The 19,915-nt window shown below is 45.7% G+C and overlaps 1 protein-coding gene across 2 annotated transcripts in view; it reads left to right on the top strand.

Moving 5' to 3' along the window:
• The window catches only part of C22H1orf21 (chromosome 22 C1orf21 homolog), a 185,759-nt gene that overhangs the window by 2,510 nt on the left and 163,334 nt on the right, over positions 1–19,915 (top strand). Inside the window, exon 3 of one of the 2 annotated variants that reach the window (XM_054712045.1) lies at positions 2,294–2,428. The gene's annotated coding sequence lies outside the window, so the exon portion shown is untranslated. Of the gene's footprint in view, positions 1–2,293; positions 2,429–4,904; positions 5,188–19,915 lie in introns of those variants that run through there. The other variant, XM_008145952.3, reaches the window with a different exon arrangement.

The raw sequence follows: 19,915 nt of genomic DNA on the forward strand, positions 1-19,915 counted from the left end.
CATCATTCTGTAGGAGCTGTGTGATGTCTTTAGGATTAACCAGTATAAAGAAAATATACAAACAACCCTCAATCCACAACTGTGTATTGGATGCTTTACCTGTGTATGCATCGGGGTACCCCCAAAGGAAGAAGATTTGGACACACACAAATATCTAGTTTCAAATCTTGATGGTGGAGCTAACATAAAAGATGTGGCAGGTCCCCGACAGTATAAGGCTGTGAAATTTCAGCAAGGGAGGCAGACCCCAAAAGTTCAGGGACTCCATGCTGGGTTGCTGGGATAGCACATTTCAGAGTAGTATTTATTTTAGGATATTTATCTGTTTTTGAATAATCCTTCCAAAGCTACTTTTAACTTGATTATTTAAAAATATCAACCTGATTGGAACCTTTTAAAATAAATCACATAAAATGAATTCATGTGGGTTTATATGAGAAGTTATAAGAGGCATATAGCTTTTACTATTTTTATATGTACAGCTTTTACTCTTCTTTTTTTCAATCAACTTGCATTTCCCCTTGGTTTCCTTTTTATAGTCAATGGTAAAGGGAACCCATATGTCTTAGTCAGCTTGGGCTGCTATAACAAAATAGCGCAGCCTGGGTGACTTACACAACAGACGCTGATCTCTCACAGTTCTGGAGGCTGGAAATTGAGATCAGGGTGCCAGCATGGTCAGGTTCTTAGAGCTCTTTTCCTGCCTTGGAGATGGTGTGTTGGGAAGGGGACAGGGAGTTGAGGGTAGGGAAGTGCTGGGAGGCGTGGGGGTGGGGTGGAGGAGGCAAGGGTGAAGGAGTAGTCAGGATTGGGGGTTGGGGAGAGCTCCCTACTCTCTTCTCATAAGGGCACTAATCTCATTATGAGGACCCCACCCTCATGACTTCATCTCCCAAAGGCCCTACTTCCCAATACCATCCACATTGGGACTTAGGGCTTCAACATATGAACTTGGTGGGATACCAACCTTCAATCCATAATACTCTACTTAAAAATAAGAACAAAAGATTCACACTTACGTGTTATGAATGATCCTATAGAGCTAAGCATTTATAAATTAAAATTCTAAGGATAAAAGAAAATTCGTTATGATAGAAATGCCTTTGAAGATTAAAATTAAAACTTCACTGATCAAAACCAGGTATCATTTTAAAAAATACTTAGAGTGTTTGAAGTTAGGGAATTCAGAGATTCTGGTAGAGTGGAAGGGCAAAGAGGAGATGGTTTTATTACTTGTGAAGGGGAGGGGATCATGTTTCATTCTTTTTATATAAGCCTGTTTATAGTCATTTAATAATGATGAATAGCTAGAGAGATTATTCTGTGATAAAATGTCTAGTAGATTTAGCTCGTGCTGACCACACAAATTTGCGGGCAGCTCCTGCTGCATGGTTTATGGTGCGTACCTTTATTTAAGGAGTCTCCCCAGCACCTCAGCGCCCCATCTGTCTGCCCCCTCCCAGCTACTGGGCACTGTCTGCCCGCTCTTCTGCAGCCCTTGCCGGAAGTCGCTGTAATCCCACTGTGCACAAAAGTGTGTGTGCGTGCACATGCGCGCGCACCTAATGGAAGTCTCCACTTCTTCCAGATTTGCAGAGGAGGTGGGAGAGGTCTCCTAAGGATCCTGGGTGAAATTAGGAACGAGTTTTCACATTAAATGTTTATCAAAGCAGTTAATTTCTATGGAAATTTCAGCACCAAAGAGGGGTGTACTGAGAAGCAAAAGGGGCTTAAGTCCATGACCCTTTAGTTCAAAGAGTAATTGCACTTTTGTGTTCCTTATCTTGAGGATGACTCCCCAAATTGTAAGTGCTTCAAACCCTACAAAACCTGGATTGTTTCTGGTTAGCACTACTGTTTAATTACAGGATTCCTCTTTTGGACTCTGTGTAGTCTACCCTGAAAGCCTCGCTACCATATAAAACGGTGCTTCTAAGGAGTAGTTTCTACTGAGAAACAAACAACACTGACATATAACCTGCTCTTGGCCCTGGCAAGTTGTCTAGTCCCTAACTAGGTCCTTAGTAAGTGTTTGGTGATTGAATAATCGCAAAATAAATGCAGGGAAGATGGATATGCTTGAAGCACTTATTGAGTGCTTCTCGTTGCTTGGTAGAATTATGGTGATTTTCATTTTCTTCATGTTTGGCTGAGATTCTGAAATTTCTAAATACAGTTGACCCTTGAACAACACAGGGGTTAGGAGCACCGACCTCACACGTCGGAAAATCCATGTATAACCTTTGACTCCCCAGCCCCCCCAAATCTTAGTTGTCTCTCTGTCTCTGTGCAGGATTGGTTCCAGGACCCCCGTGGATACCAAAAGCTGTGGATGCTCAAGTCCTCTATAAAAGAGTGTAGATCATTGCATCCAGTTGCCCCTTTGCTTCTGTGGACTCCCAACTGCAGATCATCCAAAACAGGACAGGTATGTATTGAAAAAAAAAAAAATCCACATTTAAGTGGACCCACACAGTTCAAACCCATGTTGTTCAAGGGTCAACTGGATTCTACAATGCGTAATCATTACTTTGAATAATTGAAAGTGTGCTTTAAAAAGGCATGGTATAGATGTTCTTTAATGTATGCGTGCATGAAGTGCCTGCTCCGTGGCCTTCTGTTAGTTTTCAGGATGCCAAATCAAAGAAGACACACAGTGCCTCAAAAGAAATCTACATGGCCAGTCACTGTTCCCAGCCCCGAAAGGATAAGATACAACACAGGCCAACATGTATAGAGCTTGGTCTATTCAGGGTGGGCTTTGTAGATGAGAGGAGGGAGGTGGGGAAACACACACGCTTGTAACCCTTCAGGATCCTTTTATAGGATCTTATCTAGATATAGACTTCTTTCATTTTACACAGGCGTCGGTGTCAGGCACCAGAGAAGGGTTGACTACATTTGGGATGAACCCAGCAGATAGATTTTCCCATCCCCTCAACTTTAAGAAGGAATGCAAAGAGGGGGAAAAGAAGTCTACTAAATTGGGGGTTAAACTACATATCTGAAATAACAGCTGAGTTCTTGAATTCTTGCCATGTGTCAGGCATCATGCAAAGTGTTTTGCACATATTGCCACCTCATTTTAATTTCCTTTTACTTACACAACAAGCTTATGAGGTAGGAGCTCGTCCATCATGAATCCCATTTTACAGACAAGAAAGAAAGGCTAGCCGAAACCGGTTTGGCTCAGTGGATAGAGCATCGGTCTGCGGACTGGAGGGTCCCAGGTTCGATTCCGGTCAAGGGCATGTACCTTGGTTGCGGGCACATCCCCGGTGGGGGGTGTGCAGGAGGCAGCTGGTCGATGTTTCTCTCTCATCGATGTTTCTAGCTCTCTATCCCTCTCCCTTCCTCTCTGTAAAAAAATCAATAAAATATATTTTAAAAAAAAAAAGAAAGAAAGAAAGGCTAAAGGAAATGAAACAAGTGGCCTAATGTAATATGGTGGCTGGCAGCCCCTGGCTGGAGTCTTAATTAGCCTACTTTCCCTTCGAAATTACTCCTCTTCAGGAGGCTAGACTACAACGTTCTGGTCCAAAATGAAAAACAAACTAGAATATGGATAGTTTAAAAAAATGGAATACAAGCCAGTTTCAAAAACAATGCGATACCAGCCAAATTGAAAAAGGGAGCCCATTGAAACAATCTCCCCCCCCCCCCCCCAAAAGGGCGACTTCCTAGCCATTATGGGTGGTTATGAACTCATTTCACTAAACTAAATTAGGAATTTTCTTTTCAGTTAAGTGTCTCATCATTGTCCCAGCTCTGGTGCGTCCCTTTCCACTTTCCAACTTCATCTTGGCTGAAAGTGAGAAATGAGTGGTTTGTGTGCAATCCGCGGGACCCAGGAGGCTCTTTTTGACCCTATTGTTTTCTTGGGTGTCCTCACCCTGGAGGCCTGACATTCCTCACGTGTCTAGGGCAATGCAGGAGCAGCGAAGCGAGGGGAAGCCACACAAAGGCATCCAACAGCTATCAACGCTGAAAGATCAATTAAGTGCACACGCGGAACACCCATATGACGGGGAGAGGAGAAAATACCTTTTCCCAGAGGGTGGGAAATTGACCCCCTGTGAGGATCCACAAAAAACGAACAGATAAGTGGTGGACTGTGATCTTTCTAGACCCCAACCATCCCAGACGTGCCCAACTGGCGCAGCCTCCTCCCTTTAGTCCCCAGAGGCCGGGGAGGGCGGGGAGGGGCGAAGGGCGCCAAATCTCGGACCCAGGGTGCGCCCGTCACTTTCCCTCCAGAGCCGCTCCGGCCGAGTGGCCCGTGCTTCATTCATCTGGCAGGAACCGCCGCTCCAGGGCTGGGTGGAGGCGGTTTGGTGGCAGGGCCGGGGCCGCTGGGCTGCCAGGACCGTGAGGATGCCCGGTCTTCCCTCTGTCTTCATCCAGCAGCCACTACCTTAGGGCTGGGCCCACGGGCTGGCCTGGGTCTCCCGCAGAGCTGGGCCCTCCGGGCCTCGGAGCCGCCCCGCAGCTTCCAGGCCACCGCCCGGGTGACAGGCCCAACCTCAGCTTTCGCGCCGCGCGCTCCCCTCCCTCTGGCCCCAGGGCGCGCGCACACAAACCACAAACACAGACACCAAACACACAGGCACACACGTCCGTCCTCGCCCTCCTTCCCTCCCCGCAGCCCTTCGCACCCCCGACCGTCCTCTCGCCGGGTCCCTTTCTCCGGTGCGCGGCGCCCTCGCGGCCTCCGCAGGCCCCTCCCCGGGGGAGGGGAGCGGGGCGCGCGGGAGCCGGGCGCGGGGAGGGCCGGGCGATGGGGAGTGTCTGGCTGCCCCCGCCCCTCGAGCGAGTGACTGGGCGAGGAGGTCCCCTCCCTCCCCGTCTCCCTCCCTCCCTCTCGGTCCCCTCCCTCGCGCGCTCCCTGCCCACTCCCGGGGGCCGTTCCTGCCGCGGCCGCCGCTTCTTTCACACTTTAGTTGGGAGCTGCGCGCCGCGCTCAGTGACTGGCGAGCTGGCCGCGCGCCGCCGCCTCCCGCCTGCACGCACGCGGGCCCGGCTTCGGGGCTTTCGGCTTCTACTCCCGGCCGCGGGGCGGAGGGGGAGCCCGGGACACTCGGTGGGGAGGAGGAGGAAGAGGAGGAGGAGGGAGGAAGAACCCGGCGCGGAGGCGAGGGGCGGGGGGCGGGAGGCTTGCCACCTTCAGCCCCCCCGCGAGCGCCCAAGGTAAGCGGGAGCCGTCGCCAGCCCCGGGGCGGGGGGAGTGGGCGGCGGTGCGCGCCCCGTCTCGTCTCCCCGGCACGGCACGCCCGGGTGGGCAGGCAGGGAGGCCTGCGGGGTGTCTGCGGCGCGGGAGGGATGGGAGCCGCGGTCGTGGCGCTGCCCGCGCGCGGCCGGGCCGAGGCTGCTGCTGCTGGTGCGGGGCTGGAGGGGTTGCCTGGGCGGAAGCTGGGGTGGAGGGCGCTGCGGGGGGCGTCTGCTGGCGGGGGCGGAGGGGTGGGATGCGGTTGGGGCTGCTGACGGCTTTCGTCACCTCGAGGCCTGGGTGGCTGGGGTTAGACACCCCTCCCTTCCTACTCGCACCCCCGCCGCCACCTTCAGCCTTCCTGCACCTCTCTAGCTTTGCATATAGCCGTGTACTTTGCCAGCCGGAGCCCGAAAAGAAAATAAAAATTCAGAATCCTTTGCCTGGTCTCCAAGCTCCTTCTCCCGCTGCGACTGATGGATGTGTTGGAGGGTGCTGTGATCCCCGGCGTTTCTGAAGTTTTGACCTTTTGCGGGGTGGCTGGTCTCGGTGCATCTGTTTGCCCACCTCCATGTGTTTATTATCCGTGCCCCTGCGAGGCTGGCAGAGAGCGCTTGCTTATTGAACAAGGAAAAGATTTCACTGCTCTCTGCAGGCAGCTGGGGAAGTGCGCTGCTCGGCGGCCTTTGGTCGGCGGCTTAATGCCCTTCCTCTATCATCCACCAGCCACCTCCCTCTACCGAGGGTTTTTATTATTTTTTTCCCCCACTTACTGTTTGTGTGAGAGAAGTCCCTGGGCTTAAGGGCTCTCATCTCCTATTCAATCCTTTCCCCAAGCTCGTCATTGGCTCAGGCAGGACGGTAGCATTTGGGGTGGCTTTCTTTGCTCCAAGAGTTGCAGGGCCAGAGATAAACACACACACACACACACACACACACACACACACACACACACGCATTAGTCCTGACAGATGACAAGCGAAGTGTGAGACAGAAATGTTTTGTTTCCAGTAGGAAGTTGAAGACCTATGTAGGAGGTATCTTCCATGGCATGTGGGCTAGGAAAAGGGTTTTAAAATAGATAGCGATTATGTTGTGTGTGGCTGGAAGACAGCCACAAGTTCAGCTCCCGGAGCAACTCTGAAAGTGATACACCCTGGTCACCTAGAACCTCAGTGAAGGCAGGCAGGCTCTGACTCAGACCTTGGGAAGGGGGCTGACACACCGCAGATTTCAGGTAGTATTTCTTTTTTTATTTTTAAGGAAACAGTATGGACCGTTTGGGGAAGTGACACCTTGGTTACCCAGACAGATGTTACAAACACTTCCCTACTCCTGGGAGTGGGGCTCACCCTCTACTAACGAGAACAACCTTTCCGTTTGGTGGACTCGGGATGTACCAGGGTAGGAAACAAATCGTGGGTAATGTGGGCCTGGGTTCCTCTAGCTCCCTTGAGGGGAGAAGGGGATGCTTTTGAAAGGGTCTTTAAGTCCAAGATGCTCAATTTTCCCTTTTCTCCCCTTTTTCATACTCCCAGAGCTGGACTGTAGGATCAATAGCACATGTTTGTCCTGTGCTGCCTTTTTGGAAATGCAACTGATCAGACATGGAAATTAGTTTAGACTTGGTCACCTGGTTTAGACTTGATCACCTGTGCTACAGCTGAGTGTACTTATTAGTTTAGACTTGATCACCTGTGCTACAGCTGAGTGTACTTACCTGCATTAAACCAGTGCTGGGACCAGCACTTCACCAATGGCAAGAGCCACGTGGAAATTAACCTCCCCTCGTGGTGCCTGCTGTGCACGCTGGAGTCAGAGAAGGGCTGTGGAAGGCTACTAGGAAAAGCAACAAAGACAGCGAACTCAGCACTTGGCTGAGTGGATGCGGGGGGGGGGGGGGGCCCCACGGGGGGGGGGGGTGCCCCACTTGTCAAGCTTACCTCCATTCAAGCAGATTTCCAAGAAAACTGGCTTTGGTTGGTAGGGAGGTCTTAGGGCCATTGCTCAAAGTTTCCCCTCGAAGGACCCTGAGGTTCTAGCTTTCTACTTCAATACTGACTCAGTTTCACGGGGTGAGAGACCGGATCGATTTGTTTTCTTGGCTCCTAATTTATCCTTCAACCCCTTGCGTCTCCCCACCCCACCTCACCTTATTGTGAAGCATGGATGTGGGGGAGTGAAGAGGCCACCCGCTCCAGTAGTCTGAGCTTCTTGAAGAATCCCAGGGCCGACATCAAGAGCTTGTTTATTCACTGGAACCATTTTCTCGGACTGATTCACAAAACCTACGGAGGAAGAAAGCGGCTTTCCCCATGAAGGGTACCATTTCCACGCTGATTGACGGTGCCTCCGCACCGTGTTGGACTTTTGACCAGTCAGGCCTTGAGGATTACATCCTGAACGGCTTGCTCCAGGCTCCTAGAGGCCCCCCTCCACTGGGTATTTTCCGTCAGAGAATGGGACACCCCAGGCTGGGACAGGGAGGTATGGTACCCCCCATGAGGGGCAGGAGAGGGCAGGTGACTCGTTCCCAGAGGGTCCTGAGTGTGTTACCTAGCTCCAGCTTCACTTGAACTTATCAATGCACCTTAGAGCCACATGAAGCACAAACCAGGGCATTTGGGGCCATTTTATGGCCCTTCTTTGGAATTTTAGAAGTCCCACAGCATGGGAAAAGTAAATGTTGTGATTAATCCGGTTCGCGTTAAAACACGGAAAGCGGAGTGCAATAGATCAGTATGAAATACTGCTCAGAAAACTGAGAAGACAGGCCGGGCCTGCGTGCAGGGAGGCTTGCAACACTGAACATGGGTGACGGTGGTGACTCTCAGAGATCATCATTCAAGAGCTTATCTGAAGTGGCATGTAAATTACATAGACACGTCTTTTTAAAGTAGGCAATTATTTAGCTCGACTATCTCAGTTCTGAAGTTTAATTTTACAAGTTACAGTTGCAACAAGAAACAACTTGACATGCTGTGGTTATGCAATTATGACAGGAGTGATTGGGCGGAACCTTGGCGAGGATGCACGTAGAAGTGAACGTAGCAGACACCAGGTATTAAGAAGTTCCCTGACTTCTTAAAATTAAACATGTTCCCAGGTAGTGCAGATCCAGAGGAGGTAGCTTTCCCAGTCTGAAGGGGACACTGAGAAGACCCATTGGGGCATCCCCCGCCCCCCCGGCCTTGAGCAGCCAGCACTCTGCCTGGTACTTGGAAGTCACTCAATGAGTGATTGAATGGAATGGAATTAACCTAATTAGTTAAAATCTGGAAGGTATTAAAAAACTCCTTGGAAATGCATTAGATGCAAACTTCCATTTTAATAAGCCAGTAAGATAGTTTATTAAGAGCTCCATGGCATATGCCTCAGGTAGGGTTTTTAAGTGTTGAAAACTACATGACAGGAAAGTAAACATTCCAAGGGTAAGGTCCTCTCCAATTACTGGAATTTCTGGTTAGGGCATCTTGATTTGGAAGAGGTACAATAGCCATATTTGACGAATGTTGCTTCACTCACAATTGTCACTCTGGTCTTAATCTTTTGTGTCGGAGGGATTCGGGGAATGACAGCGCCTCGTGTTTGCATTGTGCTTTATGGTTTTCAGAATCCTTCCTGTAGCCTGTCTTACTATGTGCTGCGGCCTCCGCACTCCGGGTCTTCCACGCGGGAGTCTCTCCAGGAAGGTGCCTGGATCAGGGAGGGGAGGAGGGTCCTGGGACAGCTGAGGTAGCCCCACCTCTTGGTTTGTTAGATTTTCCCAGGAGAGGTTGTATTCAGCAGTCACTGCTGTTCCCTCTGAAGTAACTTAAAACAAGGAAAGTGGAGATCTGTCTCGTGCAGTGAGCGCCCCTGGGCTGCCTGCATCCTTGGCTCTGACTCTCACTCTCTTCTCTCTTCAGCTGCTTTTACCTCTTACTGCCTGAAGACGAATGTCCCCTCACCTTCCTATCCTTTCTGAAGGTTTCTCGTGGTTTTCTGTCTCACAGATTTTCGCCCATAGACCCTCCTGCTTCTTAGTCCCACTGCCTAACTTTTGCCTGCAAGGCGTGGGTTGTATGTGTCTGAATGATCTCCAGTTCCTAACCACATCTCCAGCCCCATGTTCTCCCCGACTCCTCCCACCTCTCTGTCAAGTGTAGACTCCTGCCCTCAGGGCCCTCTCCCCTGCCCTACTTTGCCCCACACCCCCTATTACTCCCACTTACTTCTCCCCATCAAGCCTTTAGATCTTCCAGTTACCTGCCTCTGCCTGTTTCACAGGCTCACGCCATCTCAGCAGGTGTGTTTAGAGTATTCATGACTTGAAGTCCACTTGCTTTGTACCTTACAGAAAAAAAAATGGAATTAGAGCACCCCCAAGTTTAGGGATCTTTCTGCCTCCTTTCTCCCCCACTTTTGATTCTACTATATTTTTGGACTTTTTAAGGCTCTTAAGCCATTTAATGATAGCTGAAGTACATTGCTTGTTCATGTCCCTTAGCTATTACATACTATGTTGGATTATAGATAAAGGACTAGCCCAACGATGATTGTTATTTTGAAAGATTTGGACAACAAGTCTTGAAAAGCGTTTTATAGATTTTCATAATAGCACCATTGAAAGGCTTTATTGCCCACCAAAACCTACTTACTAAACACAGAAGGGGAATGGTTTATTTAATTTCATCCTCATTACCTTGATTTTTTTTTCTCCTTTGGTTAAATAAATGCTGGTTAAATAAATATGACTGTAACTTGAACCACATTTTTTTCTCATTTGTTGTGGTTTTACTGCACCCCATGAAAATTTTATATGCTCACGGGACACATTTATGCCAAACAATGTTATACCGAACATTGTTGGTTTTCCCTGTAAATTTGTGGTCTATGTTGGCCCCTTCAGCAGGGTGAGTGGGAGAAAAAATATGAAGCTGAGGACCACGACTGGCAAAACACCCCCTGTTGACTCATTGCATACGTAGTTGAATTGGTCTTTTTACAAAACTGTACTTCACCAGTAGACCCAACGTTGGTGGTGCAATGTCCTGAGCGCTCTCGGGCTTTGGGAAGAAGGAGCTTCAGAGCAGAGCAGGAAGAATGGTTTTTAAGGAAGAATTCCCTTTCTTTGATGGGCCTCTTTTTATTTGAGCGCCGTGGATATCGAAATAATTTCAGTTCATTGTCAAGCCACGTGTCAGGACATAGTTGGCCTCCCTTGGTGACCTATGGTAGTCCCCGCCTGGGCAGGGTAGGGCAAGGGGAATGGGAAGTCTCCACACTCAGCTGGGACGTGGGGACATTTTTCATACCCATCCTCACCGATGCTAGTGAAATTGGTGAGACACTCAACAACTCGAGAGAAGCGGCCACTTCTAAAAGCGTCTCCCTGAACCCCAAAGTCAACAAGGAGGTGTACCCCATGATTGCTTACATGCAGTAGTGCCCCTGTATCCACACCATATTCTTTCATGAGGAGACTGAAAGGCCAGCTGCCGAGTAAGGCGCGCTATAGGCTGCCAAGCTGTGGTTTGCAGAGAACTTTACCAAGACATAGATGGTTTATACGTGCCAACCGGTGACTTCAGCAGTTCTTCCATCTGAAAGTTCTGCCAAAGGTAATTTTCCTAGGATAATGTTTTACCAGGTCTCACAAATAAAGAGGTGCTAAAGGAATAAGCAACTTATATGTCTCAGGCAGACACTATTACTGTTTTGAGGAAGGAGGTGTAAGAGTCTAGGAACCTGTATGAGTTGCTTCATATTCGCTGAAAATAATCCGTGAAAGTCTAGTTACAGCTCCCAAAACAAATCTTCTTATCCTAGGTAGTCTCCCCAACATCTACCCCTGCCCCGATTTGGGACTTCCTCCCTGCTTCCCTTGTGGGCAAAGCTATTTCTCAAGGCTTAGTTCAAATCCCATCACTTCAGGGAGCCTCTTTTCTGAACGGAAGAGTGGTGTCTCTCTTGCCTTCCATGAATTCCTGTAATACTTATTTGGTGTTTATGTATTTTATTTCTTTATTAGTTTTCATTTTTGTTTATGCATTTTTTGTCATCCCACAAACTATAAGCTATTCTATTATACCCACTGGGCCCTAAGAATGAATTATGCTGATTAATAGCTGTTGGTTGATTGACATCTGGCCATTGGTCTGAGGCTTAGAATTTTTCTCTGTGAAGATGTTGTTCCCATTGAAAACTCTTTAATCAAATGAAGAAATGTAGTATGGAATGAGAAAAGATAATGGGAATTTTTTAATTCCTTTGTTGGCCAAAGTTAAGGCAACTAATCTTTCTTACTCAGATAACTTATTAAACAAACATCTGCTTTCATTGATGACACTTGGTGTCATCCCTGTGCCTGGCCCTGGAGAGATGCTGGTGATACAGGTAGAAAAGGCCTGGCCTGGTCTTTGTGGGATTCTCAGGTAAGTGCGGGAATCGACGGGCAAACACACGATAGGTAGTGAGCAGACAGAGGTGGTTTGGGACTTGAGAGAAGAAAGCAGCCAACTCTGTCTAGAGGTGGGCTGACCACGCAGCCGGTTTCCCTGGGACAGTCCTGGTCCGTGCCCATTGCTCAACATTGTCATTGAGGGCACCTCCTTTGCCCTCAAAAATCTCCCAGTTTGGACAATAAACAATAAACTATATGATTCCCCAACATCCAGAAGTCATGGAAGGCTTCTTAGAGGAGGTATTAGGATGATACTCAAAAGCTACACAGGAGTCCTTAGGGTATTATTTACATTTCCCAAAATATTGGAGGACCTCCATTGGTTTGCTAACTTTATTTTTCTCACTTTACTATGCATTCATAGACTGTTCAAAGACTGGCATATAGGGATAGAAGGATTTGGGGGCAGGTGGAAGATGAAATAGGGCATTTCGGGCAGAAGACACGCTATGGTGTGGAGATGGCTGGAAATGGGTCATTGTGCCTGGAATTTCCACCTGCACTAGAGCATGATGGGACAGGGGACTGATGAAATATGCACAGCCTCCTAGTACAGTTTGGACTTACTGCCCAGAACATAAGCAGTGAGAGGCCCTGAAAGAGGGAGAGGCATACTTTGCATGGTAGATGGTTCCTTCTGAGTGTGGGTAAGACTGGAGGGGGACAGACACTGGAGTCCAGCAAGTGAGCTCTGGTACTAACTTGGTAAGACATGATGGGAACTGATGCCTGGGATGGAGAGAAGGGCCAGACAGAAAGAAAAATTGATAGGACTTGGTGACAGATTGGGAATGGAGAGGGATGAAGGGGACAGAGTAAAGGATAATTGCAACATTTCTGGATGGATCACGCTATCTTTCACTGAGATGGGGAATTCAGGCCTTGGGAGGAAAGATAACGCAGTCTGGAGTATGTTGAATTTTAGGTACTTACATTCTTTGAGATGGAGATCTACTGAAATTCTGGTCTGGGATTCAGACGAGAGGTTTGGGATGGAAGGGTTTGATGTCAGTTTAGTCATCGCTTTCTTAGGGAATCATTCCCTCATCTCCATGATGAAGTTAGACCCCTCTGTTTCTTATTGCACCATGCTTGTACGCACTTACCACTTCTATCATTGCACATTTACCTTGTGATTCTTTAGATATGAGCCTCTGTCCTCTCACAAACACTCCTGGACGTAGGATGGGTTACATCCTGATAAACCCATCGTAAGCCGAAAATTTCATAAATAAAAAAAATGTGTTTAATTCATCTAACTTACCAAACATCATTGCTTAAACTAGCCTGCCTTCACATGCTCAGAACACTTCCATTCTCAGGATATAAGCTCATCCTAATTTGGGACCATCTGTGATTGTCTTCCTCTTATTCTTCTCATCAGAAGCAGGTGACATAGATGGGAGTCTTGTAGACTCGATGGGATGTGAAAACACAAAACACAATATTCAAAAAGCGCTGGCAACATAGCGCACTAGAGTCTCTGTTGATTACCCTTGTGATCCTGCAGATGACCCTGAGCTGTGCTTGCTACCGCTGTCCAGCATCACGACAGAGCACCCTACCGCATTTCGCTAGCCCCGGAAAAGATAAAAACTAATAAATCAAAGTATGGTTTTTACTGAATGATTATCACTTCTGCAGCATCATAAACTCGAAAAATTGTAAGTTGAGGGCCATCTATATATCTGCTTTGATCCTCTTGAATCCCCAGGACAAGATGCCACACAAAGGGAGCCCAGCACATATTTGTTGAATGAATGCACAAAGAATGAATGAAAGAGAGTTTTTGTAAATATGGTAGTTGAAGCTACCTGGTTTGGCCTGAGATTGCCTGGGGCAGGTACATAGAAGAAGCAAATGGAACAGTGGGTTCCAGGGGGGCACCAACCTCTAAGGGCTGTGGATGGGAAAGGACAGTGAAGGAGACAGAAGTGCCGGCTCTCCTAGAGGCAGGAGAGCCAGGCAGGCGTGGGGTTGGGAGAAAAGAGGGCGGATCAAGAATCGGCATGTGGTCAGCACTGGCCCACGAAGAAGTAAAATAGCATTGGAGAGGTTTTCTCAGGATCTGTAATTCGCTTGTTAAGTGGAAGTGGAAATGTTTATCTTATGGGAGATAGCAAGATCTCTTATGGGTCCTTAGCATTGTCATATTATATTAGCTTGTGCCGCATGCGGAGCTTGATGCTTTATCACTTGGTTAGTTTTCTCTGTTGGGATGCTGAGGTTTGCCTTACATCATTTATGCCAACACCCAATATGGTACAAATCTGAGGCCATGCTTTGCGAGAATGACGCAATAGTTCAGTGTTTCATCATCGTGAATTTATGCACGTGCATGTTGATTTATGAGGGGGTTACAGTACTTGAGTTTTTTACATTCCAGCAGAGGAGAGCTATCCACAGTAAGGACACATTAAGTTACAACATTATAACAAAGGATGGCGAATTGTGTGATTACAGAAGCCAGGCTGCGTAGCAGTGCCATTAAAGGTTTTAGTATAGCATCTCTTACTGCAGAATGTAACTGTTACTTATTCTCAGTCTCCACTGGACTCAGGGCGGAGGTGGGGGCAGCATCAGAATGTATTGTAAAGAACGTGGGTTTGGATTTAGCAGATTCTCAGCTTTGTGATTTTGAGTAACAAGGGTAATAACTGACAATAGTAATAATAAAAGCTAACATGTATTAAGTGCTCAGTCTGTGCCTGGGTACTGTGCAAAGTACATTACATGCATTTTCTATAATGTTCACAACAATCCTATGAAGAACCTCCAACTGTTACCTCTACTTTATAGGTAAGGAAGAACTGAGGCTTAGGACCTTGACCAAGATCTTGTGGCCAATAAGTGGTGGTGCTGAGATTGGAATCCAGGCTCTGGGACTCTTAAGTCGGGCTTCGAATTATCAACTCCTAGCCACTTGTGTTTTCTCCATATGCCTCCCCCCTTTACACACACACACACACTCACACACATACACATACACACACACACACACACACACACACACACACACTCACACATTCCCTTCCCCTCACCTATAGGTCCTTTTTGAAACAAATTATATCATCTTGTCTGTACAAACTAGATTAGATTTATAAATGACTAGAGGCCCAATGCACGAAATTCGTGCAAGAGTAGGCCTTCCTTCCCCCGGCTGCCGGCACCAGCTTCCCTCTGGCACCTGGGACCTGGGCTTCCCTCACAGCTCCGGCTTCATCTGGAAGGATGGAAGGATGACCGGAAGGATGTCTGGTCTAATTAGCATATTACACTTTTATTGTAAGGACTTTTTTCTTTTAACTATCGCAATATCATTGTCAAGCCTAAAAATTTTAATAATAATTCCTTAATATCAAATATCCAGTCATAAAGCAAATTTCCCTCACTGGCCCATATATTTTTTAAATGATTGACTAGTTACATTCAGGATTCAAACAGTTTTCACACCTGAGAGACTCATCTGTCTTTAGTTGTAGACTTCCTTCCACTATTTTTCTCTTTCCTCTCCCCCACCCCCGTAGTTTGTTTGTTGAGGAAGTAGGGATCTATCCTATGAGATTCCCTGCATTTGCATTTTGTTGTTTGCTGATTGCATCTTTTCCCTTGGTGTTCATCACTGTATTTTTCACCTATATTTCTCGTAGTTAGATTGAAAGCTTGATCAGATAGTTTGGCAAGAATACATCGTGGACAGCGTCCTGCCTTCTTGTTTCTTCTTTTGTGAGATTATGACTGATCAGTGGATTTAGGTGTTGTCGGCCAGATCTTCCCATTATAAAGTTTCCCAGGGCCCTTTAGACACCACTGATGGTCATTGGTTAGCTGTATTGTTTCCATAAGGGTTGTAAAGTGATATTCTCTCATCTCTTCTGCATTAGCTGGAGTTTCTCTATCAGGAAGAATCAACTACATCAATTACTTGGTTACCTCAGGGTTTATATGGGAATATTAATGCTCAGTGTTATTCCCTCTATTTTAAATAGTGCTCAGAACAATGAGTTGATTTTCTACAAACTTCCAAAGAAGATCATTGAGGGTTTGGTTTGTTTGTTTTTGTTTTAAGTGTCATTTTGGACTCATGGGTTTTAACACAATTTATGTGTTTTGATCCTTTGCAGTTATTTCTTTTAAAGCTCTAAATTTCTTTGGCCTGTATGAAACTCTCTTTTAAATTGGCTTCTTGATTCTTTTGACATGACTATAGTGGTCTTGAATGACATCTTTACTTTTTGGTATAATAAGATATTTTAGACTTACCTAGAACTTTTCCTGCCCCAGATCTCTTTAGTGGTAAATGGTATTTAGAGACCATAGTCTGAGTGTTAGGGGTTCTCATTGCCTATAGGCTTGCCATTATTTCTAGGTCTGTTCAAGTGGACAAAGTTAGGAAATATATATGTATGCATATCTAGCTACTGAGATATGGATATATATATACATATGTATGTTTATAGGTATGTTTTATGTATACATATGCATGTATGACATACGTATATATGCATATTGTTTCTATCTAATGTAAGCAAAAATACCTATATTTCTTTCCTCTGAGGAAAAAAATGTAGCATACTACAGTTTTGTATCTTGCTTTTTACACTTAGTATATTTCAGAGATCACTCTGGAGCCATTTTTAAAAGATTTTTCATTGTGTTTTACAACTGCAGACATTCTATTGTAGTCAGTTGGCTATATGGTTGTTTCCAGTCTTGCTCTTATGTTGTAGTGGAATGATTTGTTTTTGTTTATGGGGGTTTCTTTGCAAATCAAAAATAAATCCAGAACTAAAACATTCTTTTTCCTGAACTAAATGGACAGCGGAGTGAACTGTGCTGCAGTGAACAGCTGTGTGGATATTTATGTCCGTATTCTCACACAGCTCAATTTAGTCACTAAATGTTCTATTATTGAAATTCCACTCAATTTATTTCAATCAATAAAACATCTGAAAATACTTGATCTATCTTTTAAAACTTCAAATTTCGTTCCTCAGTTATCATTCACATTTAAATCTGTGACCCGTTTGAAATTTACTTCCCTGTGTGGAATGGGGAGTGGATCCAATTTCCTCTTTTTTCTTACATGGCTATCTGGGCATCACAAACCATTTACTAGAAAGTCCATCTATTTTTCACTGGTAAGTGATATGCTTCTCTCCGGTACCTAATTTCATGTTCCAGAGCCCTACTGTTGTACTCATAGAGGCAGTATAATATACAACATTAAGACCACATGAGGTACCATTTCCTAGCTACCAGATTGGTAATGTCTGTCAACATCAAGCTTTGGGGAAGGGGATGAACAGAGGGAATATGCATACAGTGCTGGTGACAGTCAAAAATGGTATCGTGATTTGGGAAAGAAGTTTAGGATAACTTATAAAATGGTCCTCTGATTCCCAAGCCTTTAGGATAGCAAAGCAAGGTAGCAGAGCAGATAACGTCCGTTTGCCACTCTAACGTTGTCATTTGCTATATAAGTCGGGTTATGCAAAGGACGGGAAGCACTGCTTTAGAGAAACTCTTACCCATGTGCAAAAATTCTCACAGCAATGCTACTCATAATAGCAAAACAACTGATATGTCTGTCAGTAGTATGTTGATTAAAGAAATTGTGGGTCATTTGTAACAAACAGTAGTGAGGGTACCCTACAGCTGTGTATGTCAACAGGGATGAATCTCAGAAGCATAACAGTGAGTGGAAAAGCAAGACAAGAATAATACCGTGTGATCCCAGTTATGTGAAATTAAAAAATGCTAAACTAAAGCACGCATTGTTTAGGATTTACTCTAGATAATAGTCCCAATAAGAATTATATATGCTTTCATGTTACTGACGAATAAACTGACATGCCGAGAGGTCAAGCCACACAGGAAGTACATGATGTCCAAAGGTCAACCCAGAAGGCACAGGATGGGATTTCCATGAAGGTTTTCCTGGCCCTGAATGCCAGGTTCCCAACTTCTGGTGTGGAGCATCTTTTAAGAACTTCAGGTGCGAATCTGTCCCCGTCCCTTTGCCCCGTGGAGGCCCATCCCAGAAAAGTCATTACTTCTACACTTAAAATTTTCGAGAAAGAAAATCCTTGGATCTATTGTGGCAGTTCTTCATAACGTCTCTGTGAATTTTTAACATCTGTGTGAATTTCGTGGGCTATTATCTAGAGTAAATGAATTAATGTCCATGCTGTATCTGCCTTATAGCATATGTTTGCTTCTCTTTAATAGCACCAAGCATTTCCACTCCACCCCTATCATAGACTTGCTGGCCTCAACGAATTTGATTGACTGGGCAGTGAGAGAACGGCCAGGGTTTTTGCTTGTTTTCTGATTTGAAACCTCCCCTAATTTTTCATCCTCACGATCAGCCTGAACCCCAAAACCTCTCTTGACGGGGCCTGTGCAAAATCTTTGCAGCCCACTTTCCCTTCGGGCATTAAGATTCTATGCATCTATTTCTCCATTTTGTCAAAAATCTTTAAATCTGTTTTTTTCCCCCCTTGGTTCCTCAAGGATTATGTTACATATCCCACATTGTGCTGTCAACAAATGAAACTTATTTTATCTTTTATCTGAGTCATTATTTGGCTTTTTTAAAAAATCAGACCCAGCATTAATAATTAATGTCATGCTTTGAGGTGGCATCATGTTTATCCTCAAAGTGCCCCTACCTTACTGCTCAGGAGAGACATAGGCTCTGAGGGGGTAGGGTGGGAAGGAGGATTCACATGAGCATTGGGTTGTTAGGGAACCTCACTTACTGAGGAATTGTGACTTCCCGAAGTGATATGGAAATGATGGCAGAGCTGCTCGGAATGTCTGTCTGAGAACACAGTCTTTTTTAGATTAGTGCCCTGCAGCTCTGGAGCTGAGGAAACACCACAGATACTCAGCCTCTGTCCCTGAGGGTCGTCACACTTGCTGTTTCAAGGGCATGTATGTGGCAAAAAATTTTTCCAATCAAAAGAAAAGGTCTGCGTAAAGGTGATAACCCCCAGCTGACCTTGTGATCTGTGGATGGAGGGGCGTCTTTCCAAGCCTATAAGGGTAGTTTCTATAGTGACACTGAAGCCATCTTTATATCTTCCACTTTCATCTTATTTAGTCTCTACCAAGTGCGCTTTAGGTTCTACAGTCAAGAAAAATACTTTCCCTTCGTATATTTTCAAATGAGATTTTCACGATGCTTGGTATGACGATAAAATTCCTTGCAAGTGTTTTGATTTTTCACTTAAAAAAAAATCGTGATAGCTAAGACTAACCAAGGTAAAAAGGAACCAATTAGAATGAAAGCCCTGTGATTAGCAAGGAAGCACAATGAGTGTATCCAGAAATGAATGCATGTGTGATTCATGTTGGTTTTCTATTGCTTGGTTAGATCCTGTAATAATGATTTTTTTTTTTTGCGGGGGCGGGGGGGGAGCTCTTCTTGGGATCTTAGATGTTGTCAGTTACAAAAGTGAGATTAGAGTGAGGGTGGGGGAGTAATGGCATTGGAAGAGAAGAAAAAAGAAACACTCATTTATGATCAGGAGTTGCTGTTTGGGAAACTTACATTAGAACTTGGGGCAGCTTAGTGAAGTGGCCTAGAAGATCGGAAGTATGGAGACATTCAGCTCCAGTGAGCATGGCTTGTCTTCTCCACACAGCCTGAAGGTAAGCTTGCCATTTACAGGAACACATTCAGGCTGTGTTTTCCTGATTGCCCCTGTAGAGGACCGTTCAGGAAGGACTTGAGTCTCACTCTGCCAGTTAACATTGTGCTTTAATGGGCCAGCTGCATGTGTGTGAAAAGTAAGGGAAACGTGTAAAAACCCAGGCCTAAATTTGGATGCGTTCATGAGACTAAGTGGGTTTTGTCCTCCTTGGTGGACCAAGTGGGCTTTGTCCCAGACCCCATTTCTCTACAGAACTGATTCTTTGATGTGAAAGTCACTGCTTATCACATTTTACACATCTAAGATGAGTGGGTGAAAATTCATTAGTACCTAACTGGCATTTTCCATAACTCAATGAATATGCACCTACATTTGGTACATTTAATATGATAAACTCAGAAAATCTCTCGGGTAAGATTTGCTTTCCATGCTAAATAAAACTTTCCCCATGAGTCACATCCACTTAGTGCAGTGTGTGCATCTGGTAAACCAGTGCTTGCACGGTAGTTCAGAAACACACAAACACCATTTTTCCTCCGAAGTAAGTGAAATACATCGTCCTCCAATGAATCTCTTACCTGCTTACCTTTGAAGCATCATGGC

The sequence above is a fragment of the Eptesicus fuscus genome, chromosome 22, assembly GCF_027574615.1.
Source record: "Eptesicus fuscus isolate TK198812 chromosome 22, DD_ASM_mEF_20220401, whole genome shotgun sequence".
Lineage (NCBI taxonomy): Eukaryota > Metazoa > Chordata > Mammalia > Chiroptera > Vespertilionidae > Eptesicus > Eptesicus fuscus.